Source organism: Panthera pardus, unplaced genomic scaffold (assembly GCF_024362965.1).
Source record: "Panthera pardus isolate Hobbes unplaced genomic scaffold, ASM2436296v1 HiC_scaffold_25, whole genome shotgun sequence".
Classification (NCBI taxonomy): Eukaryota; Metazoa; Chordata; class Mammalia; order Carnivora; family Felidae; genus Panthera; species Panthera pardus.
Genome location: NW_026526821.1, coordinates 16,177,994 through 16,188,429, shown reverse-complemented (window position 1 = coordinate 16,188,429; position 10,436 = coordinate 16,177,994). Strand labels below are relative to the sequence as shown.

General features: G+C 43.9%; 1 protein-coding gene across 3 annotated transcripts in view; it reads left to right on the top strand.

Moving 5' to 3' along the window:
• The first annotated feature begins 36 nt into the window (after positions 1-36).
• PKIG (cAMP-dependent protein kinase inhibitor gamma) overlaps positions 37-10,436 on the top strand; it is a 98,966-nt gene continuing 88,566 nt past the window's right edge. Inside the window, exons 1-3 of one of the 3 annotated variants that reach the window (XM_019458393.2) lie at positions 37-96; positions 565-598; positions 1,467-1,644. The gene's annotated coding sequence lies outside the window, so the exon portion shown is untranslated. Of the gene's footprint in view, positions 97-564; positions 599-1,466; positions 1,645-5,063; positions 5,196-9,470; positions 9,543-10,436 lie in introns of those variants that run through there. The other 2 variants (XM_019458390.2, XM_019458392.2) reach the window with 2 other exon arrangements.

The window sequence follows — 10,436 nt, the reverse complement described above, 5'->3', positions numbered from 1 at the left end:
GGGGCGAAAGCGGCCCAGAGCTGCGGGAGGTGTGAAGGCTTTATTCCTTCACCTCACTTGTATTCACTGGGAGCCCGTTATGTGTCGAGATCTGAGGTACAAAAACACACAGGAATTTATGGCCTACTTAATTAAGAGCCTGACACCGAACATAAATGCACCGTGACACACGGTGATGAGTACTCTGAAGAAGTAGTATGAGGGAATGTCCTTTCAATAAAAGCTTATTTATTAACGCTTACTATGTGAGGGGAGAATAATGTGGTTGGGGGTGTGTTTTAATGTGTTAAAATTACACACACTGGAAGGGTGTTCTGAGGAATTTGTATTTAATCTGAGAACCGAAAGATGAGTCCAAGCTAATCGGGGAAAGATGAGCGTTGTTTCTTAAAATGCGGAACCTATAACCACTTGGGGTAAATGGGAGGGTCTTGGGTGCATGAACACATTAGGTAACGTCGAAAAAGGCAGAGTGAGCAAGTCCGGTTTCAAACCAAAGAGAAAGTTCGTTCGCCACTAGTACCTAACAGGTTTCTAACATTCGCTTGCCTCCATTTTTGACAGAGCGAAGGCTTCGTTTTCCAGGTCTCTCCAAAAGGTAAGCCCATCTCCAGGTAAGGAACGTTGTTTTGTTTTAGGATCAGTGTGTGTGCTTGCAGAAATCCGTTCATTTGTAGCAAGCAGTGTTCCCGAACCCCAGGTTCGGCTGCCCGTGGCTCCAAAGGCCAATACTCAAGAGGTGAGTTTTGCTTGGAAAGGAATATGAATTTTATTCGGGAGGGAGGCTGGCCACCTGGGGAGAAGGCAGACTCTTCTCCAAATGCCGACTCCGCCGAGGTTTCTGCCTGGCCCAGGGATTTTTCAAGGGATTCAGGGCAGGTCATCGGTACAGGGAATGCAGTGGTCCCAACATTTCTCGATTATGTGCAGACTTGCTCGTGCCAGCTTGAGACGTTATCGCTGCTCTGGGAGACTGTGCAAGGGGGTCTGGTTCCTTAGTGCCTGGGGATTGCTGCGAGGGGGTCTGGTTTCTGTTTCGTGACTTGCAGAAGTGCTGTCCTTTCTAGAAAGAGTGCATGATCTCTATACCAAAAAAGGTGAGTCAGCCAATCAGTGGGACTGAGGGTGTTCGCTGAAGTTTAGATTACTAGGTTGGCCACACAGGCCGAGGCCGCTTCAGCAACGCGGGTTGTCCATTTAAGAAGCGATGTAAATTTTGCTGGGTAAATTTAAATTAAAACTGGGAGTCTATTTTAAGAAAAAAAAAATTGGGAACTGTTTCACTTATATATGTAACAGTGCAGGTGGTATGCAGATATGGCAACAACGATGAGAGGAGAGTGTCATACAAATGACTAAGTAGGGGAACATTTACCTGGGAATATAAGAACCTGTAGACTTTGGCATCCTAAAATATTTAGATTGGAAGAAGCCTTAGAAATATCTGAATCTGTTTTTTTTTACAGAAATGGAAAAAGGCTCAAAGTGAAATGGTTTACCCAAGGCCACAGAAAAGGTTGATGGCAGAGGAAGGAGAATTACTTAAGCTTTCCTAATTCCTACCTGAGCTCTTCACCTGACCCCCACCCTTACCACTCAATACCTGCCCAAGTGGAGTTGCCTCATGGTCACTGAACCTCTCAGGTAACCCTTAAATCCTTACTTCTTCCTGTTCGGGTACTGCTGGACTGGCCTAAAGAAAGCGAAGACTGTAATGAAGTCCGTGATCAGATCCCCTCAGGGACACACCTATACTCAAAAAAATACCAGATTTATTTAGCGTGTACAGCAAAGGAGAATTCACATCAGAGAAAACATGAGGTATCTCTCTAAGAGGGAATTGGGAAGAGCTTATTGTAGGATTTGGGTTTGTGCCGCGTATCTGTAAGGAGGGTTTAAGCAAGTAGGGAACAGTTTTGAATTGGATAAAGTTGAGAAGCAGGGGCCATTGGATGGTTACGTATCTCATTGGTTTACCCAGGAGGTGGGAGGATTAGAGCAGAGCCAGAGTTATGATTGAGAAGGAAGCAGGACCCACTCGTGGTATTAGAGGAGAATATTGTCATATTTGTGATTCCACAGCAGCCTTGTCTGCTATTTGTTTACATTCTGTGAGCGCTGCTGTGTACATTCAGCGAGGAACACCGGGTCTACCTGGCAGCTGAAGACTTTTCATTTTCTCATCTGCCCAACTGTGGGATCTTGCCAGTCTCTCAGTGTTTCTGACCCTAGTGATTAAGTGTACCTCATCTAGGTGGCAAACATGGGGAAAGCCGATCATCTGCTCCAATTTCCCACGTCATGCAGGAACCCCTCGCATTTCCTCTAGGTTGGGGAGCTCACTGCTGCCCTAAGGCAGCCCCTCCTGTCTTTACATGTTGATTGTCAAAACTAGGTTGTTTCTTCCCTTGTAAGGGAGGAAGTTTTTCCTCTACCCTCTGGATTCACTGATTGGGCAGGGGAGGCCTGGAGGTTTGTATACCATTCTGACAAAGGATGATACATTTTAAATTTGTAGAGAAGTTCTAAGACAATGAAAAGCAGTTTAGGCTATTAGGGAGGTAAAGCGGGAGAAATTAGTGGAAGGATTGTTTTAGTAAGGTTTATTATGTAGATCCCTCTCTTGATAAAAGTCCAGAGTTATCTCCTGTTTAACTTCTGCTCTTCCTGATGGAGAGGGTGGGGGTAACATCTTCACAAAGGGAAGTTCATAAGGATGAGGGCAGAGAGCTTTTCTGTGTCTACTTCTCAGTTGTTTTCGGCTTGAAATAATTCTTATTTCAAAGTGGCATGTTCTGGGGTGGCATATTCTAGTCCCACACATTCTTATATATTGTTCAAAAAGATACTATGGGTACTTGGTTTTTAAAAATACTGCATAAAAGTACAGTGAAAATGTATTACCTTACCCCCTCATCTCCCAGATCTCTTTCCAGAGTTTATAGATGCATATGCCATCATTATATGTATTATCTATCATTCCCTTTTTACACATGGTAGCATTCCAACCACATAGTGGTGCATATTGCTTTTTTCACTTAACTTATTCATTTATTCAGTAAATATTTACCATGCTCTTACTATGTGCCAGGCAGTTCCCAGTGATGAGAAAACAGCAGGGAACAAAACAAAATGCCTGCCTTTTAAAGAGCTTATGCTGTAGTAAAAAGAGACAAGTAATAAACAAATATTCACTGGATGGCTCAGTTGGTTAAGTGTCTGACATCAGCTCAGGTCATGACCTCAGGGTTCGTCGGTTCGAGCCCCGCAAGGGGCTCTGTGCTGATGGCTCAGAGCCTGGAACCTGCTTTGGATTCAGTGTCTCCCTCTCTCTCTGCCCCTCCCCTGCCTGTGCTCTGTCTCACTCTCTCTCAAAAATAAATAAATGTAAAAATATGTATGTATTTTTAAATAAACAAATAGAAAATGTCAGATACTGACAAGAGCTGGGAAGAAAAATAATAAAACAGGCAAGGAGAACACAAGAGTTGGTGGGGGTCTGCTATTTTAAATAGTCAGGGCAGGTGTTTTTGAAGACCTGACATTTGAACAGAGATACTAAAGAAATGAGGAAGCAAACCGCAGAGGAAGAGTGGTCCCGACATGGAACAGCAAGAGGAAAGGCCGTGAAACAGAAGCATGTGTTAAGTAACAAAATTCAACCCAGTAAATTTGAAGATGTAGTTGGTTTTTTTAAGTGATTCATCAATTGAGTGTTACTCCTCTAGCAAGTAGAGAGGCACTCCTTGAAGTTCTACAAAATGGAAGCTTTTACAGAAGGAGAGTGGGGGCAAAAAAGTTATTAGAAGAAAAGGATTGTTGTAGACAAGGCCACTTTCTAGGGGAAAAGCAAGTTGTCTTATGCAGATTACCTCATCCTTCTTTGGGGTGTGGAGAGGGACCAGGTGGCAGACTCTTTGGTGAGGATTAAAAAATTCCTGGCTGACTGGCTAAGACTACATGCCTGGGGGAGGTTGAAACTGCAATTAGACTACATATTGGGCACACGTTTGGGAATTCTGTCTAAGCGACACCCTTTTGGGCCTCTGCGTGTGTGTGTGTGTGTGTGTGTGTGTGTGTGTGTTTAAAAACATGATTTACTTAAAAACAAGGCCAATGTGGCTGGAGCATGAACAAGAGGGGAAATGGTGAGAGATGAAGCTGAACATGGTGAACAATTCCGGATTTTATTCCAAATATGATGGGAAGGTTGTTGAAAGGTTTTGAACAGGGGAAGGACATGATCATGTTTACATTTTAAAAAGGACATTTTGGCTTCAGTGTGGAGAATAGACTGGGGCAAGGTTGGTAAGTTGGAAGTAATAGAAGATACAAAGACAGGACTAGGTTGGAGACCATTGGTGTAAGCAGAGCTTGAAGACAGGTCTTTATCTAGACTTTATTTACGTCCTTATTTCGGTCTCTCTTAATTCTTGCTGTAGAAATTCATTTTATGGGTGCATCTGATGGACATTTAGACTGGTCTCAACCAGTTTGCTTTTACAAACAGTGGAGCAATGAATATCCGTTGTGCCCATGTTTCAGTATATTTGCAGGGTTATTTCAAGAAATATAATTGCTGATCAGAAGCTAAATTTGCCATATTAAAATGCAATCTGATGATCTAATTCTCACCTTGAGCCCAAAGAAACAAGTTTATTCATTCTTTGCCACACCACCCCTTCTGAGATTAAAGGGAAACGCATCTGCCACTCCTCCCACATCAGTTTTCTCGTCTTTAAATATTCCCAGTCTAGCAAGCTTCCGCCTATGGCCCCGTTCTCTCCTCCAACTGTCCCCGTATCTGGTTACAGAGAGATAAACCGAGGCAAAGGCGGGATCCGAGGTACAAGTCCCCACCCCTCCCCCGCCTTACTGTTTCCCTTTCCCTCAGCATTTCTTTCCTTTCCCTTTCTCCTGGGGCCTAGTTTCAGGCTGCCAAACCCCACCCCGGTCCCTCACGGCTCAGGACCCCAACTCCCACTCCCTTTCCCTCCTCTGGCGGCTCTGGGGCCGCGGAAGGGGACGCGAACCGTCCCGGTCCCTTCCGAGCCGCCGTAGCGCCCGCCGCGGGAGTTCGGCAGCTCCGGTCGCCAAGGCAACGCGCTCCGCTGCGCGCTGCGGGCGCCAAGCAGCCCGGCGGAGGCGCAGCGGGCCGGCGGCGGCCCCGGCTCAGCGAGGCGGCGGGACTGCAGGTGAGCAGGGCCGGGCGGGCAGTCGCGACCCAAACACGCCGCTTCGGCGTCGACTCGTCGCAGCAGACCTGGGGCTGGAGCGCGGGGGACCCTCGGGAAGGAGGCTGGGGCCAGACCTTAATCCCCTGCGCCGCGCCGGGGCGGCGCCCCCTCCTGCCCTGCAACCCCACTTGGCGCTGGCTTGGAGTGCGCTTTTGGCTGTTTACTGTATTTTGGGCCCATTGCTCCTCCTGACCTGCAAGTTTCTTAGAAAAAGAAAGCCCCTCTTATTTGGGTGTTGGGGAATAACTCAAAACTGCGGAAAATGTGTGTCGGTGCGACTCTCCTGGGGCCAGAGAGGATTGACTTCATTGTACATCAGTTTTCCCATCTGCAAAATGGGCATAATAATAGCTGTCTTATAAGGCAAACTAAATTTATATTTAAAACCCTTGCAGGTAAGTTCTCAATATCTTGGAGCTTTTATCAGTGCTACTACTACAAGGAAGTCCATCACTGAGCATGTATTGTGTGCCGGGGCCTGGGCTGATCGCCACGCCACGGGTGGAGTGAATGAGACGTCTTGTCCTCAGGGAACTCCACGGTTTTACCGTATAAACAGGAATGCATTGTGATTCAAGCTATGGTTTTGGACATACAGGGGACCGTGAATGCCTAGAGAAGGCAGTTAACTTAAGATTTCAGGAAATGAGGCTAGGGAAGGTGGTCAAAGAAGATGACTTCCAAAATGAGACATGAAGGCTGCCTTTGTATTGGCCAGATGAGCATTGTGAAGTGCACAATGTTCTAGGCAGAGAGAGCTGCATGTGCAAAGCCCCAGAGCTAGAGTGCAGCCTTTTTGGGCATCTGCAAGGATTTCATAGGCTGGCTAGAGACAGATTCCAAGAAGTGGAAGTGGTCTGGCTAGATGATGTTTGAGAGAAAAGCAGGTGCTGCTTCAGACTTTCCTTGTATCTCCTTTGTAACTTCTGAAGAATTTGGATTTTAGCTTGGGGGCATTGGGGAGCCATCAAAGGATTTTAAGCATGCAGTAAGTGTGTGTTGTATGTTGCATGTGTTTGATCAGAGGTATGGTTTCAGAAAGATGGGGGGGGAGTTGTGCTCCTTCTCGGTCTTCATTCCTCTTATCTGTTTTTCACATTGCAGCCATTCATTTATGGCAATTCAAAGAATATTTATCAAGCGTCTGTTATGCACCAGGCATTGTGGGGGCAGTAAGGACTCAGATTCCTGCCCTCACAGCATGCATTCCAAACATGTTCCAAGGTACACTTATGGGGTATAGTACATGAATCCAGTACAGCTGGAAACTTAACATTGGAAGAGAACCATCAAGAGAGATTTGAAAAAAAGAAAGAAAGGCCTAGATCATTTGAGGCCACTGTGTTGTACACTCTTGGAAGAAGGGTTCATTTAGACTATACTAGGAAGGAATGGCCAGAGAAGTCGAAGGAAAACAGGAGAATGCAGTCATGAAAGCCAAAGGAAGAGGTTAATTTTGCAGAATCCTGCTTAGGTTTCAAGTAAGATAAGTTAAACATTAAAATGTGTCCTTCGGATGAATAAATATAGAGGTCACTGGGGACCTAATTGAGCAGATTTGGTGAAATGATGGGGGTGGAATCTAGAATATCGGCAGCTTCCAAAGGTTCAATGTAATGTATCAGTGGGATGAGGAGAGAGTGGGATGTGAGAAAATAAAGACAAAGTGTAGGCAGCTCACAGAGTTTGGCTGTGAAGGGAGAGAGGGGAGAGAGAGAAGGCTGGAGAGCGATTGGGGAATAAGGTGAAGTTTTAAGCATGAGAGAGACGTGAGCAGATTTAAATGCTGATGGCAAAGAGCCAAGTACTGAGGAGAGAGGCTGAGAAAATACAGGAGATGAAAGGGGAAACGGATGGCACTACTTTCCCAAAAAGGTAAGAGTGGATAACATCCACAGCACAGATCTTTACGAGGAGTCTGACAGCTTCTACTTTTTTGAAGAAGTGAAAAGCAAGGCAGTTGCTGACAAGGAGTATGTCAGTGTAATTCAACAACAACAAAAAATAAAAGGCATAGTGTGGAGTGAGTTATATTTTCATTATTGTCCTGTATTAGACATTTATTGAACTAGTAAGTGTTGAGCACTTTTCATGCACTAGCCTCAATTAATGATGTAATCTTGAGAACAATCCTGTGAGATAGCCTTTATTATGATTCCCAGTCTGTGGATGAGGAAATTGAGGTAAAATGCTTCCCCAAGGTCATACAGGATTTGAATCCAGGTCTGCCTGAGGCCAGAGCTTTTACTCTTTTTTTTGTTTTGTTTTTTTTTTTTTTTGAAAGAGAGCCAAGGGAGCAGGGGAGAGGGAGAAAGAATCTCAAGCAGGCTCCACGCTCAGCACAGAATCCTACACATGGCTGGATCCTACCACCCTAGGATCATGATCGGAGCCAAAATCAAGAGTCAGATGCTCAACGGGACTGAGCCACCTAGAGCTTTTGCTCTTAGTCACTATGCAGACAGTATGACTGTCTACCTACGTATGATACGATGACCTGCTGAGAAGATTCAAGAGAATTAAGTAAAAATAATTAGGTATAATAAGGTTAAGTGAACAAGCAGGTATAACAGACAAAAAGCAATAGCTTTATGCAAGCAGTAATAGTCAGAAAATGAAATTGTAGGAGAGATGAAAGTAACAACGTGAAAAATAATATACCTAGGAACAAACTAGCCTCATAGAACAAGAGTGGCTAGAGGGGAGGAGGCTAGGTACAGGATGGATGTTTGGATAAGAAGGAGGTATTTTTCCTTTGGAAAATATTGATACTGATACCAGAAACCAGGCATGTAAAAAACAAAGCAGATGCCTATTGTAAGACATATTGAGAAAATATGCAAGATGTTGACTGTGATGTTTTTATAATGTTGAAAACAGACTGGTTAAATTATGATGCAGTCCTGTGATATGTACTATTAGCCATTAGAAAAGAATGAGGTGAGGGGTGCCTGGGTAGCTCAGTTCACTGAGCATCCAACTTTGGCTTAGGTCGTGGTCTTGAGGTTTGTGAGTTCCAGCCCAGCTTAGGGCTTGCTGCTGTCAGCATGGAGCCCACTTCAGACCCTCTGTCCCCTTCTCTCTCTCTCCCTCCCTTGTGCATGCTCTTTCAAAAATGAACAAATATTAAAAAAAAAAAAAAAAAAAGAATGAGGTGGGAGCTATATATATAAGAAAGATGTTTGCATCATATGGTTAGGTGTGAAAAGTGCATTACAGTACAGTGTGTTCCTATTTTTGCTTTTTTAAGTGTATACATACAAATCTATAGGAAAAATGTCTAGAAAGAGTAGTTCTTTAAAAAATTTTTTTTTATTTTAATTATGGCAAAATACCCATAACATAAAATTTACCATCTTAAATATTTTAAGCATATAGCTCAGAGTGCTAAGGATATGCACATTGTTATGCAACAAATCTCCAGAATTCTTTCATCTTATAAAACTGAGACTCTTTATCTATTGAACAATTTCCCCTTTTCCCACTTTCCCCCTTCCCTCAGCGCCCCCCCCCAACAACCACCCTTCTCCTTCCTGTATCTATGAATTTGACTGCTCTAGATACTTGATATAAATGGAATTGTACAATATTTGTCTTTTTGTGACTGACTTATTTCGGTTAGCATAATGTCCTCAAAGCTCATCCATGTTGTAGCCTGTGTCAGATTTCCTTCCTTTTTAAGGCTGAATAATATATATTTTTAAAAGTTTATTATTTTATGAGAGAGAGAGAGCACGCGCATGGATGGCGGGGTAGGGAGGTGCTGAGAGAGAGGGAGAGAGCAGGCCTCACATTGTCAGTGCAGAGCCCAATGTGGGGCTGGGGCTTGAGCCCACGGGTGAGATCATGACCTGAGCCGAAATCAAGAGTAAGACACTTAATCTACTGAGCCACCCAGGTGCCCCTGAATAATATTTTATTGTATGTATACATACACGTTGTGTGTACATAGTATGTATAAATATTATGTTTATCCATTCCACACATGGGCACTTGGGTTGCTTCCACCTTCTGGCTATTGTCAGTAATGGTGCTATGAATATGAGTGTAATAGATAGGTTTTTTATGTCCATGTCAGGAGATCATGGGGAGACTTTTGTTCCTTATTGCCTTATTTATTTATTTTTTTATGAGCATGACTTGTTTTATAATCAGAAAAAGCAATAAGGATATGTCCTATTTGGGGAGATGGGGGAGTAAAGGTTAAAAAAAGGCCTGATCTCGGGCAGTGGCAGCAAGAATGGAATGGAGAGGGCAGATTTGAGAGACACCTCAGGAGAATTAACCGGACTTGACCACTAAAAGGTAAGGGAGAGGAGAGTGGAAGACTCGCCCCACCAGTGATGACAAGGGACATCAGTCCTAGAGGGGCTTAGACTAGGGGAAAAGGGAGGATGTAAGGCTGGACAGCCACCTGAACCTTTGTTCAGGAATTTGGACTTTTTCCTGAAAGCAGAGGGAAGCCATTGAAAGGAAGGGAAATGACTTAATCAGAATTGTGTTATAAAATGATCACCCTGATTCCCTTCAACCCATTCTGCAAGCTGAAGCAAGATGGGGCCAAGTTTCCCTTTGTGTTACTTAGGCTTGAACCTCTGCTAATTTCCTTTTATTTGACATGAAGTATTAGTGCTGAAAGATACATATCTGCTCTTGAAAAGCACCTGGAATATTTCAAACAAAGTGCTATTTAGATTACATTGATTTCTAATTGTATTCAGTTTTATCTCAACACCACAGTCTCCTGTAAATTTACTTTCTACCTTTAGTAGGGGAAGTATGAATAATTGAGGAAGTAAACAAGATATATAAACAACTCAAGTTGGAGAACTTCAGTTTATTGTTAATAAATTTTGACACTTTCCTTTTGGGAGAAAAGGGCCAATGTACAGTAAACACTGTCATATTAAGGAGATATTACAAAACAAAAATTTGGGGAAGTTCTAAGAGACTCAGCCCATTACCTGTTTCTTTTCTTTTCTTTTTTTTTTTTAACGTTTATTCATTTTTGAGAGAGAGAGAGAGATGGAGTGTCCCTGGGGGAGGGGCGGAGAGAGAGGGAGACACAGAATCCGAAGCAGGCTCCAGGCTCTGAGCTGTCAGCACAGAACCTGACGCAGGGCTCGGACTCACTAATTGTAAGACCATGACCTGCGCTGAAGTCCGATGCCCAACCGACTGAGCCACCCAGGCGCCCCT